Below are 23,109 nucleotides of genomic sequence, written 5' to 3'. Positions count from 1 at the left end.
AAATTATAAAACCCAAATAGTTTAGATATATCAAACTTGAAACACAACCAACCTTCTTTTTATAGTGTTTTAACTGTCAATGGACTCTTGAGAAAAAATATATCTCTAATGTGAAGCAAGTAGTAGAATGTCGGTGCTTTAGGGAAAAATGGTCCTTCTATACAAATGGAATTTTAGCAAGTATTATAAACAAATTAAGGGTGATTTTAAATATATAAATATCACTTAGTACCAAGAGTACACCAATCAAATAAAACTACTTAATACTGTATTCTTTAAGATATTATCTAAATAAGTACACTGTGCATCTCACAAAAAGTGATTTTATTATAAAAACACAGTTTGTGGGAGATACTTAGTTTGAATTTTTAACCAAGCTTTGTCTTTTTATAATTTTGGAAAAATATTTTTCAAACACCTGTTTCCCCATCTCTTTATTAAAAACTGTTGGAACAATCTCAGTAACATTACGGGGCACACTGTGAATTTCTTATATAAAGACATGCTGCTTCTATTCAAATGAAAATGCTACATGAAGGTAAGAAAATGCCTTAATATATTTACCAAAAATGTGAGAAAGATATTGAAAATCTTTCTGAGATTTGTGGGCAGAGATTGAAGAGAAAAGTGGTTACTGCAGTGCTCAGATTAGTGAGGATAGGGAGGGACTATTACCTGTTTAGAGGAGAGTAAATACTGCCAAGTGTTTAGATCATGAGATTTTGAATTGGCTAAATCTGTGTTTGAATGTTGGTTACATCATTTCCTACCTATTTGAGGATGGGCATATTAAACCCATACGTATCAATTACATCATCTGATTAATAGGGCTAATAATTACATATAATAATAATGCATTTCAGGTAGTTATGGGGATCAAAATATACATAAATTGCCTTGCATGGTGCCTAGCACCTTACCTAGTGCCTGGAAAACACTCAAAAATATTAATCCTTATTAGTATTATTTAGCAGAGGGTATTTAGGACAAGTGTGACTAGTCTGGAGACAACCAGAGCTGTGCTTGAGTAAGATGGAATCCAGATCTCCATTTAATGCAACTACTTCTTCTGTAGGAGGAAGATTTTATTTCCCTAAGTGGGAGCAGCCCTTGGATAGTCTTTGTACTCCCACTTTCTCTACCCCTTTCTCTAATATTCCACCAACCTGCTGATCCCTTGTGTTAGTTTGCTATTGCTGCATAACAAATCACCACAAACTTGATAGCTTAAATAACAACACACATTTATGGTCTCACAGTTTCCATGGGTCAGGAATCTGGGCACAGCCTAGCTGGGTCTTCTGCTCAGGGTCTTGAGGCTGCTACCAAGGTGTCAGTAGGGCTGCAAGCTCCTCAGAGGCTCAGTGTCCTCTTCCAGGCTCACTGGTGTTGGGAGAATTAGGTTCCTTGTGGTTGCAGACAGGCTCTTGAGTCCGAGGCAGGCTACAACATGGAAATGTGCTTCCTTCAAGGCAGTGGGAGACTATTGCTCCTACCTCCAGTCTTCTCTTTTACGGAAGGACTGATCATCTTTTAAAGCGAGCACTTGATTAGCTTAGGCCCACTCAGGATAACCCACCTTCTGATTAATTCTAAGACAATGGATTTGGGACTTTGATTACATCTTCACCTAAACACAGGAGTGATATCCCATCATATTCACAGATCCTGTCTATATTGAAGGGAGGGGATTATAATACTGGCCATTTATGCCAGGGGACTGGAATTTTGGAGACCATATTAGAATTCTCCCTGCCACATCTCTAAACTACTTCAACTAAATAAAGGGCCTTTTATTTGGCAATTATGGATAAGATTTAAATGCTAAGGCTCAGTAAAGGTAGCTATATGATATGATCAAGATTCAATGAAGTATCATCTATCAGTACATTCTGATCAGACTCTCTTGTTCCATATTGCAAATTGAATAAAGAGGGAAGGAGGTTGGCCTGGGGCTGCTGAGTAATATTGTCAGTGTGAATGGAGAGAGATAAAAAGAAAGAGAAACTTTGCCCCTCATACAAACAAAGAAAAATTTCAAATACCTACTGCAAATTTGTTTGTAGTCTATCCAGTTTGCCTTCTGATGACTTGGGGTAGAGAGAGCTGAACATTGTGGGGTCTCAATCAGGCTGCTGCTAAAACAGGCAGCTTTACATCATATAATTGCAAATATTTTCTTTTTCCATGATATCATTCTTATGGTATAATCAGTTCCAATTATATGAGGCATCACTGCATTTATTTATGGATTCTCATATTTGTTGAAAAGCCTTAATCAGTTTTAGTCTTTCATGATCATGAAATTAGATACAGTACAGTTTTATGCCTTTCTTGATGAAGACAGTATAATATGAAACCCCGTTCCTTAAACAGTTGCACTTAAGCAACATTTAAGAAAAGACAAAGCCGGGCGTGGTGGCTCATGCCTGTAATCCTAGCACTCTGGGAGGCCAAGGCGAGAGGATCACTTGAGGTTAGGAATTTGAGGTTGCTGTGAGCTAAGCTGATGCCAGGGCACTCTAGCCTGGGCAACAGAGTTAGACTCTGTCTCAAAAAAGAAAAAAAAAAAAGACAATATTTAAACTTTGAACTGTGAGCAATTTTCTTCTTTGGAATCCTTCAGCTGAGAAGCTATGCTGTTCGGTCTGTAGTATAGCTATGTGATGGAAAGAATGGAAAAGGAAACAGAACGAGAATGAAATTAATCAGTACTCGATATATGCAACAAAAATAGCCATACCAGAAATAGAATTAAATGATACCTAAATTTCTATCTTAGAATTTTATTTCATACTCTAAAAAGTTTCAACTTTTCTCATGCATTAAATGGACTAACACCACAGGGGAAAACAAGCAAGAACTTTGCAGTCAGACAGATCTTCTATGGGATTCTAGGTCTGCCACTAGCTCTGTGAATAAGACTATGCAAGTTACTGACTTGCTCCAAGATTCTATGTTTTAAATTTGTAAAACAAAGATAATTGTACCCAGTTTGCAGGACTGAGTTGGTAAGAAAAAAATAACACATGTACAAAAATACAATACACAATACTCAGCACATGGAAGAGCTATGGTAACTATTATGCTACAAGTCCTTAAGCTGCCATTGGCGTGCTACATTGTGTTAAGTAAGAATATGATAGAACAAGCATCCCTGGTAACCTATCATGAAATACTAGGCAATGTGATAGCTGCAAAATCATTCAGTAAATCATGAGAGAATAAAGTGCATGCTAATTACTTGGTTTGAAAACCATTTATAATGTTATTATTCCATGATACTATTAAGTAAGCTGCCTAGGAAAACAGAAGCCAATTCTATACATCATTATATAATTTATTTAGTTATACTTCTGTATATGTTAAAAAATAGTAAATCAGGGGAAAAGGACAATGAGACAGATATGTCAAACATAAGCACTAGTGTTTTTGATGCTAGTGAAATTTGTATTTGGCACTGACCTTCTTGGCGGCCGGGGAAAAATGCAAGAAAATAATACACTTTAAGAAGTAAGTTTTTATGGATTTTATTCTGATAATATTGTCATATAGTATTCTTTTTATGCTAGAGCATTGCCAAAGGAATTTTTATTTTTGTAGTCTCTGTTAAGGATTCAATTGAAAAATAAGCATAATATTAAAATACAACTCATTGAAGGAGATTTGTTCAGTTAATGAGGTCTATTCCTGTGGAATCAACCTTCTTCCTTCATATGGTACCTCTATTTCTTAAAATTTAGCAACAAAGAGCCTATTCAAAGCAGTCAAAGCAAGTTAGAGTTTTAGCCAATACACAGGAAAATACACATATAATGAAAATCAACATTATACAGATGCCATTCACCGTTGTTGGCTCTGCTGAGAGCAGAGTTTCCTGTGCACAAAAGATGTGCCTAAAATCTCAGAGTCAAGAAACCTCAGTTCAAATCCAGCCACTCCCAAGTGAGTGTAGGCTGATCACTTTACTTACCTCTCCAGTTGTTTACCAATCTTTAAATGAAGAAATTGGACTAGACTAGTGCCAATGCCCACAACAAGGCCTGGACCAGAGAAGATATGCTCCATAAATGTGTTAATAAACCTCATTCCTCTATGATGACAGTGGTCTGATTTGACCGGTTTTATATAAACAACTTGATACTTCTCAATTAGAAAAGGAAAGGTGGTAACAACAAAAGCTCTAGGTATGTATCAGGGTTTTTCAACCTAGGCACACTTAATATTTTGGACTGGAAAATTTTTCATTGTGGGGGCTGTCCTGTGCATTTTTGGATATTTACCAACATCACTGGCTTCTACCCACTAGATGCTAATGGCACTGGCCCTCAAGCTGTGACAAGCAAAAATTTCCCCAGATATTTAGATCCCATTTAAGAAATACTGGTATATGTGAATGTGTGTGTGTGTGTGTGTGTGTGTGTGTGTGGGTGTAGACAGATGATGATGATAGATAGCTAGATAATATAGAGATGATAGTTTTGTCTGTTGCATATTATTTGGTTTTATTTTACTTTGAATATGTGAGATCATTTTTGATTATTAACTTTATGTTCTTCTATGGCATAATAGGTAATTAACATAATTAGCCCAATGGTCACTTTTATTTTGAAGATAGCATGTGTACACTCAAAAGAATAGAATGTTTTCCAAAATTACAGCCAATGTACTTCATTGCATTGCTTATGGTTCTTGATAAAATCATGCAAACACAAGCAGTCTGACGTTATTTTTTTGTTTACAGTATTACTGTGTTGTTTTGGTTAACAGAATGAAAAACAGCACTGTAATACTACAAGTACAAATGTTTTATTCTTAGTTTGTTTCATCAATAAAAGCTGACATTTTTGCAAGAAAGATGTTATACTATTGAAATTAACTTTTAGTCAATTGTAAATAATTGTATTATATCGGTATGTTATCATGAAGATTAGAAATCATTTCCTACAGAATCATGTTTTTGCTTCCTCAGCACTGTTTCAATTGAAAGGAATTTGAATGAAGTGCATCTCATTACTAACATAAAGTAGATGGAGCTTGAATAATTTTTATATTTATTTTCCATGGATGGCTATTACATTTCTTATCCTATCTATCCAAATTTTATAAAATAAATTGTTTTAATCCATTCTTTGGAGAGGAGCAATGAATTTATTTTTGCAAAAGCTATGCATCTGAATATACTATAATATGCATAAAGCTCTGTTAACACAGTTATTTATATAAAAAGTGTAGCTGCCTTACCTTTTATTTAATTTACATACTTTATTTACTTTCTGACAGGTTCTTCTCTTTGCATTTTTATTTACATACCAAAAATGTCTTTTCAGATAAGTCAACTAAAACTTTGATGTACTGTATAATTTAAAATTTCAATAAAATGTTTTATGTATTATATAGGTTTATATGAATTTTTAGGGTGATGTTATAGAACTTTGGAACTATTTCATCAAAGATTCCTATACAATAAGAACATATTTCTTAAATATGATGGTAAATAGAGTACTGTCTTTTGTCTGAGATCATGTACAGGAAGAATTATAAAACATATGCCCAGTCTATTTGTTTCAAATTGGAAAAAATATCTGTGGCTATTTTTAAAGACGGTTAGTTTTTTCTTAAAATATTATTATGAACATCACATATCAACGTCTTACATCCTTAGAAAATCTGGTATGTTTGCTCTGACTTATACAAAAGATCATTATTTTTCCATTCATATGTTGGAAACAATAAAAGTTTCTGTTATGTATTTCATAAATTATAACAGGAATCACTCACCAGTAAAGTAATAAGTACACAGTGTGTCAATTCAAAGACGTCCAGTTTTAGAAATATAAACTTAACCCTCTCCCTCTCCCTTTTTTTTTTTTTGCATTTAGCTTTTGTAAGCATGGTTTATATTTGCATAACCCACCATTCATATTCTTGTGAGTTCATGATATAAATAATTTGAAAAATTTCATTCAGTTCCCCAAATTATTCTAGTCATTATGGATGATTCATGAGAGGATTAATCTCTTGGATGTGACATAAAACTAGAGAGGAAAGACACTACCTATCATATCATTTGCAGTTAAGAACATGCTGCATATCTTTAAGCTTTACTTAAAGTGCTTATAGTAATTGGGTGTGCATGCCTTAGCTCTGTTAAAACCCAAACAGCAATATGGGAGAGTGTGGTTTGTTTTTTAAATGTGCAAGGAAGGAAAATTAGTGAAATCTGTTTAAGTCACAAAACTGCCTCATTCAGGACCCAATTCAGCAGCATGGAAAAAGTAACTCAAGTTAACTGTACTCTTAGCATATGTCTAAGCTCACAAATTTCAATTCACTTCAAATTTCTTTCTTCTCCCATGGATCTGCCTGCAAAGAAAAGAGATACAAAGATGGCAAATGGGTTCAACAGTTCATTAGCCCCAGGTTCTCCTAAGATTTTCAGAATAAAAACGTGTCCAGTTGCAGGCCAAATTCCTTTATGTGTTGGAATAGTGCTACACATTAAGAATTGTTTACATTTTGTTATGGGCCTTTCCTCTTTTCCTCCTCTTCACCCTATACTACTGACACTGCCATACACGATTACACACATGCATATGGAGTTAAGTGTATAATGTATTTTGATTTTATCCATGTAAGTAAAATTTGAGGGAAGAAACAAAACTAAGCTAATGAACAATAGATTTAGGAATTACACAGAGATTGTGGTTTAGTGACCTAAATTGCACCATAATCCTTTAAAGGATTACAGTATTTGGATAGAAAAAAAAGATCTCTCTTTCTATAATGGCATCTCTGTATAAGAGGATATTATTGGATATGAGCTGCATGGTAGCAGCAGATATTTTTCTCTATGTCTTTCAGCAATTCAGAATAGTTCTCAGATCCATCTGAGAAGTAGCACCGAAGAATTAGTCTTCATTTATAATCAAACATTCTTGAATAACATTTTCTTCCAATTTTTGTTTTAAAGGTCTAACATTTGATCGTATGTTTTCTTTAGTTAACTTTCTATATTATATGGCAATCTCTGCAGTTATTTTTTTCAAAGATAAAAAAGAAAAAAAAGCATGCTCAAAAATGTAGAAGTTATTTTTGCAGTAACGTATGTCATGATTTTTAAACATTCAGGCCTTTAAACTTTTTTTATAGTGTATGTTCTTGCCAATCCCAGCACAGTTCTACAAAGTAAAATATTTGGCAGTGAATTCATATTAACAGATGGAACAAGAAATTAACACGTTTTTGCTTCGCTAATTCACAGTTCTTTTAATACGCTAATTCTAAATCACCTGTTCTGACTTTGACAGGCTACAGACACCTGTTTGGGGTAATATTCCACAGCTAATTATTACATGTGAAATTCAGTTTCCAACAAAAGGGTTTCTGTGTGAAATTGTCGTAGTTAACAAATTAGTAATATCAAATATATACAAATATATTTCTAATGTCTTAATTTAAATACAGTTAAATGTACTACTTATCTGTAACTAAAGAATGATATATGAAAACTAGAGACTGCCCTCTTAGTGTTTGAATTCTGTCTATCACACTTTACACTATGGTTGTACTGATCAAGTCAGAATGTTCTTCCCAGTAGCAGTAATTTACTGTAATACTGTATTTTAAATGGCAGGAAAAGAGTATAGAATTTTCAAGTGGCTGGAAAAATTCCTAACTGTATGTTAAAAATGACTCAGGAGAATTAAAAAAAAATACTGACAAGATGAGAGAGGAAAAAAAAAAAGAAAAACTTAGCTTGGGTAGCATAATATGGAAGACAGAACAATAAATAAACAGAAAGTCCACTGAACTGCAGAGGTTGAAGTACGACAAACTTACATGAAGTACCAAGAAGACTATTGATTTGTTTGCTAAAAGATCAGCAAGGAAATGATGCCAGGAATTTTATGAATAGAAAATCAAATGCCCTCCCCCCCCTTATATCTCTACCTCTTAATAGAGAAACTACTTCTATTTTCCACTAAACCCTGATTTTCTTTATCTCCTCACAGTGTTCTGAGTTATTCCTACAGGGTCATTTTCCCTCTGTCACCTCGGAAGACTTCTTTTAACAGTTACTCCTTTTCCTTTTAATTTCCCCACAAAGCCCATGTTACAGGGAAGTGTGGAGGCAAGGAGTGTGTGTGGGAGGGTAGGTTGGTGGAACAAGAAGCAAAAATCAGAAACGTAAGGTTTTTAGATGTTTGTAACATAACGACAGATGCTGAGGTAGAGTCTATCTTTAGGTTTGCCAAAGGTTCCATTTTGTGTGTCTGTTTTTTGATTCTCTCTAATTGCTGTTCAGCTTTGTATGTGGCTTTGCTAATGTGTCTTCCTTAGCCACGTTACAGAAGCACAGAACTTGTTGTTTCTTTAATTAACCTTTGTATGTTAGTATTCAGGCAGCAGAGTTCATCAAGCAGGCACTCTTGGAACTTTTAAGATTCATGCTGCTGTACTTTGATTTTTAAGTTACTGCACAAAGCATAATTTTAAAACGCGTTTTTATTTTGTGATACTTAAGGTGGATGAGAAGAAAGCTTGTTTTTTTACATTTAGCCTCCTTGTAATTTTGTTGTTTTTCTCCCAATTGCTACTCTGGAAAGCACATGGTCTTTCTCTCAAACTATGCTTTATGACATTGCTATTTGCAGAAATTTAACTGGCAGCCCACCCCAGGAAGATAAAATCCTGTTTCATCCAAGTTTGGTTCCCTCCTACACCCACACCTGAAACTATATTTCTGCCAGAGCCTACATTCTGCTAAGGAAGAAACTAATCTTTTATAATACTTCAACATACGTGAATTTTATTTTATTTTTAATTAAAAAATTGTGTTTCTCATCCAAAAATGCTAGATGACATTTAAAGCTAGAAAAGAGTTTCCAAATAACTCACCTTTACAATTAACTCTTATGGAGACTAGACAGTGATTTCACTGTACCGGGACAAGCACATGGCCACGACGTAGCTGGGAAGTGAAAGGTCTCCATGACCATTGCCACTCCAGCTCTTGGCAACAATGTTCAGAAGCACATTATCTCACAGAATTTGCTCAGGGCTCAAAGTTTGGAAGAGAGTTACTGGTATACAATTGGAATGAGATCAACTTTTATTTTCAGCTAATAAGATGCTCAAGAATAAGCGAAACTTCCTGGTCTTTAAGAAAGGGAAAAAAGAGTCTTAGGAAGTTTATAAATCTCTTAAGTTTCCCTATAAGAAGTTTTAGACATACATTTGCTACCCCTAAAACAACTTGCATGAATTAGATCTAGACTTTAACGCAAAATATTCAAGGCTTAACATTGGGAAGTAAAGACCTTAAAAATGTGTTTGGTACTTATATTCAGTATGAAATTCTTAAGAAGATTGTTCAAGATAATGAATGACATTACAATTTCACTCATTTGTCCTCAGTTTAAACACTTTGATGAATCAATTAATAAGAAAACCTAATATTTCTGATTTGTCCTACCTTAATATACTCCCTATGTATAATGCATGAAAAATTATGTAATTTTGCTATAGACTAATACATATGTATATATCTTTGTATGTATATGTGTGTACATACACATATACATACATATACATTTTAGGGAGCCTACTTAATCCTCCAAAGAGGATTTTGCAGATTATAACACATTAAAGAATTATTGTGGCAATAATTATATTTCACATAATATTTTTCTAAGAAAGTCAAATTTTAATATGTAAGACTTATAAAAAGGGGAAAGGTCTATATAACTAGCAGATGCCATTAATTGATAATCACCATTTATATTCTTATACATATTTTTTTAAATAAAATTCCTATTTATTTACATGCAGATAATAGAGAATATATATGTGTGATGCTACTTCCATTAATCTAATAAAAAGCACAATTAATATTGGTCTATTGAATATACATCATTTCAAAAGGGTGACATTTTCTCTCCTTATACATATTTTAAAATAGCTGCCTATTCATATAGCCTCATGGTGCTATATTTAGGATTTTCTATATGGAATATATTTTAGAAAGAATTAAGTAGCTGTCATTTTAAAAATTTAATTTTCTTAATTCATCCTAAGCCAATTCTATTAGTATGTCATCTTAGAATCATGATATTATTATAATAACAATAGTTTATTTAGATTTACATATGGCTCCCAAACAGCTAAACAGAAGAATTACTGGGGTAATTTTTGAAAAATACAGATAGCAGAATACTTACTGTATTGCCAAGGGGTGGGACACAGCTGTTTGTATTTATAAAAGCTCCCCAGGTGCTCCTGTGAAGGATAGAAAAAATGCTATTATCCCATGGTTTCTACTAGCCAGAAACAACAGTTACAGAATAATCCTGACAACCATTGTATAAACAATAATGCCAATGAGAATGCCACTAAAATCTATTCTCTCCAACACTTTTAACCTAGAAAATTACCAGAGTAGTCAATGTTATATATCCCTGAATCATCTTAATCCCTTAAGAAATATATTTAAATATTTATTTGCAAGCATCAAATACTTTTTAACTCAAATTGATACAAATAGAGTATTATTTAAGAAAAATTCTAACCATCAGATTTTCCTCCTGGTTTAGTCAATCAACTAACTAACCAATCAATCATGGAACCTTGCTACATGAATCCAGTCCTCAGACAAGCAGCATTGACAATTCCTAGAATTTCTTAAAAATGCAGAATTCCAGGCCACACCAGAACTTACTGAATTAGAGTCCATATTCTGACAATCTTCTCGGTAAATCAGAATGCACAATAAAGTTTGAGAAGAACTTCCTGAGCTCTAAGTATGTGCCCAACTCCAATCTAGATGCTAAGTACCCAGAAGCAATACAAATTTACTGAGATTTATCTTTGCCTGGCAGCATCTAACTAGCCGTAACTGAAAAAAGGAAAAAAGAAAAATAATCTAATGATTTTTGGAGACCAGCATTTGAATTTGCATTTGAGCCAAAGTCCTAATTCTGGTTAGTATCTCTGATCCATAACATGAGATTCTCTGAGCAATTCTGTTTCCAAATATATAATATCATTATATCATATAAGCTAATCCATCAACTTTCAATAGGTAGCCAGAATCCCACCATTATTTTCAGCCTTGATTATAGTAAATAGCTTCCTAACTGGTCCCTGATTCTATATTTGCTCCTATTATAATATATTTTCCAGTAAGTAAACTTGGTGACTTTTTAAAGACTTTAGGCTTATTACTCCCCTCCAAAATTGATCTTACATAATTACAGTGTACATAGTTCAGGTATCTGATCAAATAGTAATGACTCAAATCAACTTTTCGTGACTAGTGCATTTATACTCAGCTCCCTCCCCTCCAAGTTTTTCTCTCTCCAAGTTGACCCTGCATTTTTCCTTATAGTCCTATGGTTCTCATCACTCTTTGTAAGCACATTGTATCACATTATTAAATAGTTTACTGTCTATCTTCATACGGAAATATAAGATCCTGAAGGCAGGGACTTTGTGTTTCTTGTCCTCCAGTTCCTTGAAGAGCACCAGATAAAAAACAGGAACTAAATGAATAATTCTTGAGTGAATATTCAGTAATATTAGTGACCTAAGGTATTCAGTGTGTAGTATGGTTATATCATCATCAGAAATAGTCACAGAGCACCTAATATGTGTCACTGCAGTAAATTCTAAAGAATGGTGCAGAAAATATAGTGCATGCCTTCTAGAGACATATAGTGCAGTTGAGAAACAAATGAATAAAAAATAGGGAGGCATATAGTACACAAGATTTTCAGGAATTGAAGGGTAACTTCAGTGGCATGAAGCAGAGGAAAGAAGACCATTTTGATAAGTAGATAATACAGTGCTGGCACTTTCCCAAGGGTAAATGGCAAGCTTTAGGGTTGAAACATCTAGAGTATTATTCTTGAAACAGTGTACCTGTGGAACTGATATTTAGGAAGATAACTAGTGACTAGCTAATGATGGCCTTACCTCCTAAATCAAAGAATTTATTCTTTATTCTATAGAAAATTTTTTTGAGAACATAATTATGTGCTCACAATGATTTTTTAGGAGGATTCATGTAAAAGCAACATACAGAATGAACTGGATTATGAAGAGGTTGCACAGAGATACAACTAGTTAGATTACCTTATCAGACATGGCAAGTAGCCTAGGTTAAGAGTTGGCATTGGGAATATAAAGTATTAAGTGAGTTAATAATATATTAAATGTTACAAGAACAAATAGCAAAAGTATCATATATGAGGAATTTCTATCAACATCTTTATCACTATTATGGCACACAAAATTATCCATAAAACTTTCCCATAATCAGAACTATGAGAGCACTAATATGAGCTATGTAGAAAACAATTCTTCCAGAGATGTGGATATAATCATTTTTTAATTTAGGCTCAAATCATTGGGATATATTTTGCATAGCAATCTTAGCAATTAAAAATCTAAAAACAGGAATTTTTTTCTCACCTTCTCAGAAAAAGCCATAACTTCAGTTCCAGATAAAGGACTATTTTTTCCTCAAACAGTCAACACAAAAGACAAGAGTCTTTCTATATTCAAAAGCACTTTTGTTTACTAGATGGTAAACTCTTCATAGGCACAAATCTTTTAATATTCATTTTTTCCTATTTCTGAGCAACAGTTTTCTTACCCCAAAATGAGAATATTAATATCAACCTGGCAAGATCATGATCAGAGTTAAATGACATAAGTCTTAGGTTCCTTGCCTGAATGGCAAGTCAATAAATATTTGTTGTCCTCTCTTTCCCCCGGCACCTACTACAGTATCTTGACAATGTTAATGCTCAATAGTTGTTCATCAGATAAATGAATTTTGTTGAGTTTGCACTAATTAAATATTGAATTTTTAAACCATTGACCAATAGCTTTCAAGTGATCAGGTTCAGAAAACTTCCATACAAATATCTTCTTGTGTTGAAACTCAACTGTAAACTTGAAATGTTTTTCTTCATCTCTTCTAATCCACAAATTTTTCTTCCTATATATTTGTATAATTACCTTCTTTTCCCTATAATATTCATCCTCATAATCCTTCTCTTGTCTCCTAGCCCATAGTTTGGTTATTACTTGCTATGATATATTTTTTGATGCTCTTAAATTGATTGTTCCATTTCTTTTTGTCCCTCTCACTATTTTCTTCTGTATTCTAAAAGTTTTTGTTTGTTGGGTCCCACTTTTATTTTAATGCTGTTAGTGTATATTTTAAATAACAATATGTTCCCATATTCTGTGCTCCCCACACCATGTACTCTCTTCTGTTTATACTTCTTTCCTACCTCTTTTATGAAAATCTCTTCTGATCTGTGCTATAAAAATATTTCCCCCTCTTTGCACATTTTGTCTGTTGCCCAAGGTATTGTATTACTAATTGGATTAGAAAACTCATCTTTACAGGGCCTTTTATGTGTTCTGTGCACTTATGGTTTTCTGTAAACAAAAATAATAAATAACAGGTGGATAGCTAAATATAAAACTCACTGGGAAGCAACCATTGCAAAAAGGAAGAAAAGGCAATGTCAGAAACACCTACATACATTACACTGAGTAGAAAAGTAAATGGTCTATTCTGTTACTTTTAATAGACTAAACCCTGCTATTTATTAATCAATAAAAAACAAACATTTCTACTTATCTACCAATTTTTTTTCAGAAAGCTATTGTAATAAATGTTATTATAATTGTGCATGGTTTTTTTTTATAGCAACAAACATGAAACCTCTCCTCTGTCATCCCTATCTTCTCCTTGGTAGGTAGAGAGACAGGTGGACCCAGTGAAAGAGAATTAAAACTTGGTGGGCAATAACCAAAACATTAGAAGTTTCCAATAGAAGATGTATTACCTGGTTAGGATTCTTTAGCTGTGCCCTCTCTCTGTTCCTCTATCCTGCCTCCTACCAGACAAAGGAGGGGCCGGGACAGTAGTGGGCTGGAGTTGCCTGCAGAGCTGATTGTACACATCTCTTCCCAACTCCACATTCCAAGACATCACATTGTCAGCTTGAAACTGGCTGCGGTGGGAATATTCACAGTGCAGAAATCAGTGAATGCTACAAATCAGGTCTTTTTTCCCAGAGAGCCTGTGGTAAATATTTACTAACACAGCACTAGGCTATGGGAAGTCTGGGCAAAGATTAGCTGGAAGTCACTTGACTACAAACTGAGAGAAAGCAATACGTAAGATAGGGCCTAGAATCTAACTGGGCTGCGCAGAAGAGGAAATTTGGGGATGAATCAACAAGTTGCTAGGAGAAAATATCAGAGCAAAGAGTTAATTAAAGATGAGACTAGGCAGGGAAGCCTGGGAAAATTTTCCAAGCCGAAAAAGGAGAGCTGCACATTTTTTGTATTGTAGTAGGGTTGGAGAAGGGGGGTTAGTGGAGTTGGATTTTAAAGACCCTAAGGTTATTTGATTTTTTTCTTGCTGATTTGCTTGAGTTCTTTATAGATTCTAGTTATCAGCCCTTTATCAGATGTATAGCATGCAAATATTTTTTCCCATTCTGTAAGTTGTATATTCACCGTAATGATAGTTTCTTTGGCTGTGCAGAAGTTTTTTTAACTTGATCAGGTCCCATGTATTTATTTTTGTTGTTGTTGTGATTGCTTTTGAGGTCTTCTTCATAAATTCTTTGCCTAGGCTGATGTCTATAAGAGTTTTTCCAACATTTTCTTCTAGAATTCTTATGGTTTCATGCCTTAGGTTTAAGTCTGTTACCCATCATGAGTTAATATTTGTGAGTGGTGAGAGGTGCAGATCCTGTTTCAGTCTTCTACATGTGGCTATCCAATTTTCCCAGCACCATTTATTAAATAGGGATTATTTTCCCCAGTGTATGCTTTTGTCTGCTTTGTCAAAGATCAGATGGTTATATGAGGATAGTTTTACATCTGGGCTCTCAGTCCTGTCCCATTGGTCTATGTCTCTGTTCTTGTGCTAGTACCATACTATTTGGGTACTATAGCCTTGTCATATAGCTTGAAGTCTGGTAAATTGATGCCTCCCAATTTGTTCGTTTTGCTTAAGGTTGGTTTGGCTATCCGTGGTCTTCTCTGGTTCCATACAAAGCGTAGCATAATTTTTTCTAGATCTGTGAAAAATGATGTTGATATTTTAATAGGGATTGCATTGAATCTGTAGTTAACTTTGGGCAGTATAGATATTTTAACAATGTTGATTCTGCTGATCCATGAGCATGTATGTTTTTCCATCTGTTTATGTTCTCAGTGTTTTGTAGTTCTCCCTATATAGGTCTTTCACCTCCTTAGTCAAATATATTCCTAGATATTTTATTTTCTTTGTTGCCATTGTGAAAAGATGTGAACAGATAATTTCCAAAAGAAGACAGACTAATGGCCAACAAACATATGAAAAAATGCTCAATATCTCTAATCATCAGGGAAATGCAAATCAAAACCACAATCAGACATTGCTTAACCCCAGTGAGAATGGCTTTTATCAAAAAGTCCCTAAACAACAAATGTTGGCATGGATGCAGAGAGATAGGAATACTCATACACTGCTGGTGGGACTGCAAACTGATACAACCTCTATGGAAAGTAGTACGGAGATATCTCAAAGAACTGAAAGTAGAACTACCATTTGATCCAGCAATCCCATTACTGAGTATTTACCCGAAGGAAAAAAAGACATTTTATAAAAAAGACATCTGCTCTCAAATGTTTATAGCAGCAGAATTTTCAATTTCAAATAGTGGAAATAACCCAAGTGCCCATCAATATATGAATGGATTAATAACATGTGGTATATGTATACCATGGAGTACTACTCAGCTATTAAAAAAATGGTAAACTAATACCTCTCATATTAACCTGGATGGAACTGGAGACCATTCTTCTAAGTGAACTATCACAAGAATGGAAAAACAAACACTTCATGTACCCACCATTAACTTGGAACTAACTGATCAACATTTATGTGCACATATGGAAATAACATTCATTAGAAATCAAGCAGGTGGTGGGAAGGAGGGGGTGGGTATATTCACACTTAACAGGTACAATGCCCATTATCTGGTGTATGGGCTCACTTATAACCTTAACAAAAGCAGTTTATGTAACCAACATGTTTGTATCCCTCTAATATTCTGAAATTAAAGGGAAAAAAAAGCCCCAAGGTGAACAGGTTGAGATTTTAACAGAAAGGGGTTTTTAGAGGCTTAATGCTGCAGAGCATGCAAGGGAACAATAGACACCTGGTGAGACTAGGTTGCTGTACTTAAGTACAGCTGTACCTAGGCACAGCACCGCCTTGAAGCACCAGGCTTTTGCCCACAGCTCAACAGCCTCCACTCCCCATAGAGGGATCCACAGCCACAGCCCTGGATAGCAACGGATGGCTAGCACTGGATACTTGGATTCCTGGCCCTGGCTCTCCCAGCCCACTACCACTTTCTTGCTATCGAGTTTTTTCTGGGAGAAAGGTGAAATCCCAGAAGAAAGATCTTGTGAACTTAGGTAAGAAGGAAAAGGCCTTGGAGAACCAAAACAATGGCACGCAAGTGCATACAAAATGTATAAACACCGGCCACAGGCTCAGTTAAGCGCTTCAGTACACCGTTAATTCATGGGAAGTATAGCACCTTTTAGGTTGTAAGTGACAAAAGCTCAACTCAAATTTACGGAAGCGGAAAAGGGAATGAACTTAAAAGTCTCTCTCTTCTTTTGCCCATTGGCAAAACAGGTTTTCTCTCACAGGTGTTTTACAACAGCACGCACCTCAACACTCCTGCAATCCATGTAGGGGAAATTGTGTACTTCCAGTAACTTCGGCAAGAAGGCCTGAGGGGGCTTCTCATTGGCTTGGGTGTGGTCACGTGCCCCTCCCTCAGCCGATAAATGTGAACGGAGAACTAAAATTTTCCCTGGCTTGGGTTCCTTAACCCGAGAGAGGGCAGGGTGTTTCCCTGAAAGGAGGAGGTGCAGGCTGGACACAGGCATCCCTTACAAGTGTCGTCGTCATGGTGTAGCAGGGGACTTCCCGATATCATCTAAAAGTAGGTAAAAGCTTTAATTATAATCACTCTGCCTAGGGCATTCCTTCCCTGCTTGCTAATTTTCATTTTCCGGAAACTGTGCCTTCTAAAGGTTCTCTCCACTGCCCGTGGCCGGGGCTCTTTGTTTCTACTGTGTTTGATGCAGTTGCGGTGAGGCTGCTCAGCCTCTCTGGGCCGCATTCGCCCTCCTTGGGGCGGCCGGGCCCGTCCGGGGTCGGGCTGCGCTGCAGTTCGGATCTGTCGCACCGACTGGAAGCGCTTGGGAGAGGCCACGTGGCTTTGCCGAGAAAATCCATAGTTTCACGTGTTAACTGCATCGTGAGTTGTATTTAACTCACGCTCGTTTTCAGCCCGAGGCCTCGGGAAGCATATATAGTTCACGTCTCTTCGCCTTGGGAGCCACGAGAACTATTTTTCAGGTTGCACGTAGCTCACGCACAAGGCCGGCGCACACTGTAATCCCAGCCCTCTGGGAGGCCGAGGCGGGAGGATCTCTTGAGGTTAGGAGTTCGAGACCAGCCTGGGCAAGAGGGAGACGCTGTCTCTACTAAAAATAGAAAAAATTAGCCCAACGTGGTGGTGCGCGCCTGTAGTCCCAGCTGCTGGGGAAGCTGAGGCAGGAGGGTCGCTTGAGCCCGGAGTTTTGAGGTTTCAGTGAGCTGTGATGACGCCGTGACACTCTAGCCCTGGCGACAGAATGAGACACTGTTTCAAAAAAAATCAAATCAAAAATACCACACACCACACACACCCATAGAAAACAATAAAAAAAACCACATTTTTCATTAAATTAAAAAGGATTGTTCTGTTTTTGAAGTTTTTATTCTATTTTCGTAATAAAACACTGTGGCCCCAAGGAAAACTTTGTTGTTTTTTTTTCCTAGTGTGGCAGCCAGTGTGTTAGGTGAGAAGGGGCTGCTTTATTAGCAGAGAGAAACTCATAAATTTACTATCTAAAGTATTTTTATTCATAACTTTAAAAATTTAATCAATCAGAGACTAGGTTGCCTGCTCTATAACTCTCTATAGCTCACCCTAAATAGTTTGCACAATGAATGGTACAGAAATAATATTATAGAACAGTGTTTATTTAATATATAAATGCCATGATGGACTTCCTGCTAAGTGTAGAAATGGAATATAATAACACAATAATATAATAGGAATATTATTTCTAATAATAATAGTAAGCACAGAATTTTGAGGTTCAAATACGAGTTGGAATTTTCCATTTTAAACTGTAAAATGGACTGATGGAAAAAAACCAAAGGTCAGCATTACCATGGACAAAATGACCCCAGGACCTAACCTAATTATTGCTGTCACTGAATTATTTGTTTACTTTCTGAATTCCACGATGCTTGGATGTGGTACTGGACCAGAGGAGGAGGAATTCATGAGTAAAATGTTTGTCCTGACAACTGGGAGAATGGCTAAGGTGAAGGTTTGATGTTATTATAAGTAAGCAACACCATTCTTCTTGCAATTATGTGGACTTAATGCCTTATTTTTAATGTTCATATTTCTAGTTATCAGCCAATTAGTTATCTATCTTAGAGTAATGGAAATCAGTTGACTTTGGAAATAACATTTACTGCTGAATAAAGGATTGTACCCACCTGCCCTCCCCTGACCATACCTTCCAGTTTGCCTAGGACTTTCATGGTTAGTGTGTTTTTCCAATGTATTTTTTAATTCATACCTCTTTGCAGTCTATAAATTGCTTTAGTTTAGAGAACGTAGATAAGCTAAGTTTATGGTTCATGTGAGAATTATTGTTTTTGAAATAGTGGATTGTCAACAAAAAACATTGGAAATGGATAACGAGTAGAGTTATAAAAATAACTTTCTTCAGGAATCTTTAGGATTTGATGAAGTTGGATATGTGCATTGCCCTGAGATGGCATAAGAAGAGTCTATGAATGTGAGAATCGTACTTGACGATAGCCCTTGCTCAGCATGCATAATGACAAACATCTCAGAAAGGAATGAAATGTCCAGGAGTGTGAGCAAATTTATTTCAAGTCAGCTTACCTCAGAAATGATTCAGTGCTTTGTTCTGTTTCGATGTATTTTCTAATTTAAAAAAATATTTCTAGATAGGCCAACAATGGGCACGTATCAGTGAATTTCAAATATTAGGATTTCCTTAAATTGCCATGAAAAGGTATAATCAAGAAGCAGAGGTGAAGGGCATATACTAAGCCATCTCACAGACCTGGGGTTCAAATCTCAACTCTACTACTTATTACTTTTAGTTCAGTCTATGGTTCTTTGATTTAAAATTGCATTATAAGTGCTCCATACATATATAGAAACACTCCCACACATAAAACTTCAGGCAGAACAAAGATTAGTATGTGATCATTTCTTTCATTAGTTATAACATTCACTAAGGTTAATATTTGTCTGTCTTGTATTTTGTTTTTCTTCTTCTTCCATGGAATTATAACACATTCTGTGTGGACTGGAAAAATAGTCTATGGTTTGCTTTCAGTGTTTACATACTTAATTCCTGAGGTGAATTACCTGCTAAAATGATTTATGTTTGTCTTTGATGGCCTGCCACCAACATAGAAAGTCTGACATATTCTCCGTGGAAGAAATACTTATTACTTTGCAACCTAATACTTATTTGTGTTGCATTTTAGCAAGGAAATGCAGGGAGAGTAAAACTGAATTTGTTAGTTCAGGTTTAAGCAGTCACTGATACTTTCTTTTCTGTATTTGAATGTACAAGCTTAACTGGGAAAAATCTATACATTGGTTTTGAAGCCGTAATCTTACATTCAGTTTATACACTGGTCCACTGTGTAAATGTGAATTTTTAAGCAATTTAGCATTTCATCAAAGTAACAGGGCACATGATTTTCATTCATCCATATGAAAACAATTAGGAAAAAATGCCACTTATCTTAAATAGTATTTGTCAGATTTTCTTCATCAAACTTGGTAAATACAGATCTCTTGACATTTTGATGAATTTTCATCACTCTGTGGTAAACCTAAGTGACTAGGCTGTGGCCCGTGAACAGCTTTTGTTTCTATGTGACATTAAAATGTATTTTAAAAAAAAAACATGATTATAATGAATATTCAAAATTAGATCCATTCTCCAGCATGTGCACAATAGGTCAGAAGTCCTGGCTGGAGAAGAACACTTAGTAGTCAATCTCGAGGTTTTATTATTTCTTATGAATCACATTTTTTTCACATGCTTCAGAGATGTAACTATCTAAGAGAAAAGCCAGCTAAATATATACCAGTTTCAGTTTACCTAGACAACTGAAAATTCATTTCATATGTAGTTAATTTAAAAGTTACCGTATCTCCCTAGCTGGGTATTGTCTTGATTCAAAATTTCTCGGACCGTATGTTCAAGACAGCTTGAAACAGACATAATAAATGAAGAATAATCAGTTTCCATAGTTCAGAGCATTTCTTCAAATACTCTTCAATTTCTGGTTCCTGCAGAATTTTATTTACTCAAATATAAATCCTTTTCTTTTAATACTCTAGAGCCTCATCCTCAACAAAACACCTCATTTTAGTACAACTGTTTTTATATCCTGTCACAGGATGATGATGATAAATGGAAAATGATTAAGTATATTGTTTGTCAGATTTCTTCTTTCACAATTCAATAAATATTCCTAGAGTCTTCCCTTGTCACCTTACTTACAATGATTATCAAATGGAAGAAGATGTTTGAAATCCAAGGAGGAAATCTAGTTTTTATTTTGGTGGTTGTTCTTTTCCAAAGATATAAAATATGAATTAAAACCTTTGGGTGTTTACAAACCAAGTTAATCACTCAGAGATATTAATTTCTTTACTTGAGGACTTTGACCTCTTGTGTACTTACATAAGAAAAAATCACTTTGAGCTTCTATTTCCATGGGAGGTATATCTGTAATGAACAGTGCTTTTATGTTAGGTACACTTTTATGATTTAATTACTTGATTTTCATCTATAATGTACTTATTCAATGAAAATTTATTGCATCTACTATTTATTAAATGCCAGAAACAATCACTAACAAGAATGGTGACAAATAAAAAGAAAACAAAAGCAAATCCTTTTCCTAAATATCATCCACATTGGTCTTCAAGTTCTCTGAAATTTCTACATTTTTTGTCACTTTTGTGGTGTTAAATTATAAAGATTCTCAGTTGAAGGCTAATTTTATTATTTACTGTATTTGTCTGTTTCCAAACATCTTTGTATCAGAATGGTTTTTAAATTGCTTACACATTTTATTAAATACAGTAAGGCAATAAATTAAAGATATTTAACCAAAGAATAAACATGACTGGAGAACTTATTCTATGAGTGACCTACATTTTTATGGCACTTTATCATTTTCAAAGTCCTTTTCTCATTTAGTACTTTTGCTACTATATTCTTTCCAGTGATTCTCTGAATAAACAATTCAGAAATTTGATTTCCTATTCTCTGATCAACATTTACAAAGTAAATGTTCAGAGAGTTCAAATAAATTACCCAAAGTCACACTGCTATTTACTGACAGAGCTAGAATTCAAACTCATGTCTGCCTGCCTCTATGCTGTAATATTGAGAAAGAATGATAAACAGCTTTAGAAGCTAAAGTTGTAGACCAGGTACGTTTAGCCAACTTTTTATATATTTAAGGAACCAGTGTTAACCTTTTCTTTAATGGGGCCTTTTCCAATAATTAAAGCTCGTTTTAAATGACTAACTTTCTGAGTTACTGTACATGTCACTCATTTTGACATTTAATCAAACATTATTTTCCAATATTATTTCTGAGTGTACGCATTCCTGACTTTTCTACCCTGTTATATTCAAATGAAAGCAACTTATCAATGTGTTTTGTACATTTGTATTCTCTAAGGTTGCCCTTGATTCTAAATGATACAACCTTGCCCCTACCAGTAGTTAAACAGTAATTTTGCTATGCATAGATGAGATGTGGTAGATGAATTCTAAGAGTACCACTATAATTTCTGTCTCTTGGTCTTCTTACACCCATGACAAGGTTACATTATAGAGCAAAGATGATGGATTTGGTTACATTTTATGGCAATGTGAATGAATTTTGAAAATGCAGTTAAGGTCTCAAAGCATTTGAATTTAATCAAAAAGGAGATTATTCTGGGTGGGTCTCATATAATCAGGTAAACTCTTTAAACAAGTGTCTAGATATGAGAGATGATTTCCTACTGGCCTTGAAACAGAAGACAGCCATGTTGTACAGAGTATGGAGAGGAGTGGTCTGGGCAAGCTGAGGGCCTTAGCCCTACAACCACAGGAAGTGAACTCTGCCAACTTGCATGTGAGCTTGAAAGGAGACCCCAAAGCCTCAGAAGAGACAGTAACCCCATCTGATACTTTGATTACAACCTGTGAGATCCCAAATAGAGGACCCAGCTGATCTGTGCCCAAACTCTTGACAAATGGAATCTGTGAAATAAGAAATATATGTGTTTTGGACTAAGTTGGTGGCAATTACATAGCTATAGAAAACTAGTACATAAAGTTACATCTAATATGTTATGAAACTTGTTAATTTATATGGAAATTATATACATGTAGACACACATATAATTTATATATATTATTTACATACTCCCTTCTAATTTAGCAGCAGCAGCAGCATCTCTTAAAGCTTCAATTGTAAAATTTTCACTGAAGTTGCGGAACCACTCTACAAAAGTTATGAGAGAACATATTTTTAAGGAAATGGGTTGGTGATTAACAATAATTTCAGGGAGAAAAAATAAAGTTGACATTAAAACTAAAAGTTTAGTGTTTATTTGTCAAAAGAAAAAGAGAAGTTTAAGTAAAAACTGGCCTGCAGGATCTACAAAGCATAAATAACAGTGTAATGTTAATATTTCAACTATGCTACCATCTTCCCATCAAATTTTAAAACATAAAATAAAGTTGCATAACAGAAACCAAATTCTCAGGTGGCACTATATAAGACAAATACCTGAAATGTCCATAGTAATTTGTGTATTAAGTTTATAAGATTTCATAAGTAGCCGTGCATGATTCCTAAGTCCCTGTTACTTTACAGTT

General features: G+C 34.9%; 1 protein-coding gene and 1 long non-coding RNA gene across 3 annotated transcripts in view; one reads left to right on the top strand and one right to left on the bottom strand.

The window, feature by feature from the left end:
• The window catches only part of ARHGAP15 (Rho GTPase activating protein 15), a 590,409-nt gene that overhangs the window by 166,285 nt on the left and 401,015 nt on the right, over positions 1-23,109 (top strand). The window lies entirely within an intron of this gene.
• On the bottom strand, positions 6,249-14,043 carry LOC123643546. The gene is made up of 3 exons (XR_006736832.1): positions 13,869-14,043; positions 10,224-10,281; positions 6,249-6,366 (listed from the first exon to the last, which is right to left on the bottom strand). It is a non-coding gene; the product is annotated as an uncharacterized LOC123643546 (long non-coding RNA).

The sequence above is a fragment of the Lemur catta genome, chromosome 8 (genome assembly GCF_020740605.2).
Source record: "Lemur catta isolate mLemCat1 chromosome 8, mLemCat1.pri, whole genome shotgun sequence".
Taxonomy (NCBI): domain Eukaryota; kingdom Metazoa; phylum Chordata; class Mammalia; order Primates; family Lemuridae; genus Lemur; species Lemur catta.
Note: the sequence above shows the minus strand (reverse complement) of the source record. Positions and strands in the feature narration are given on the sequence as shown.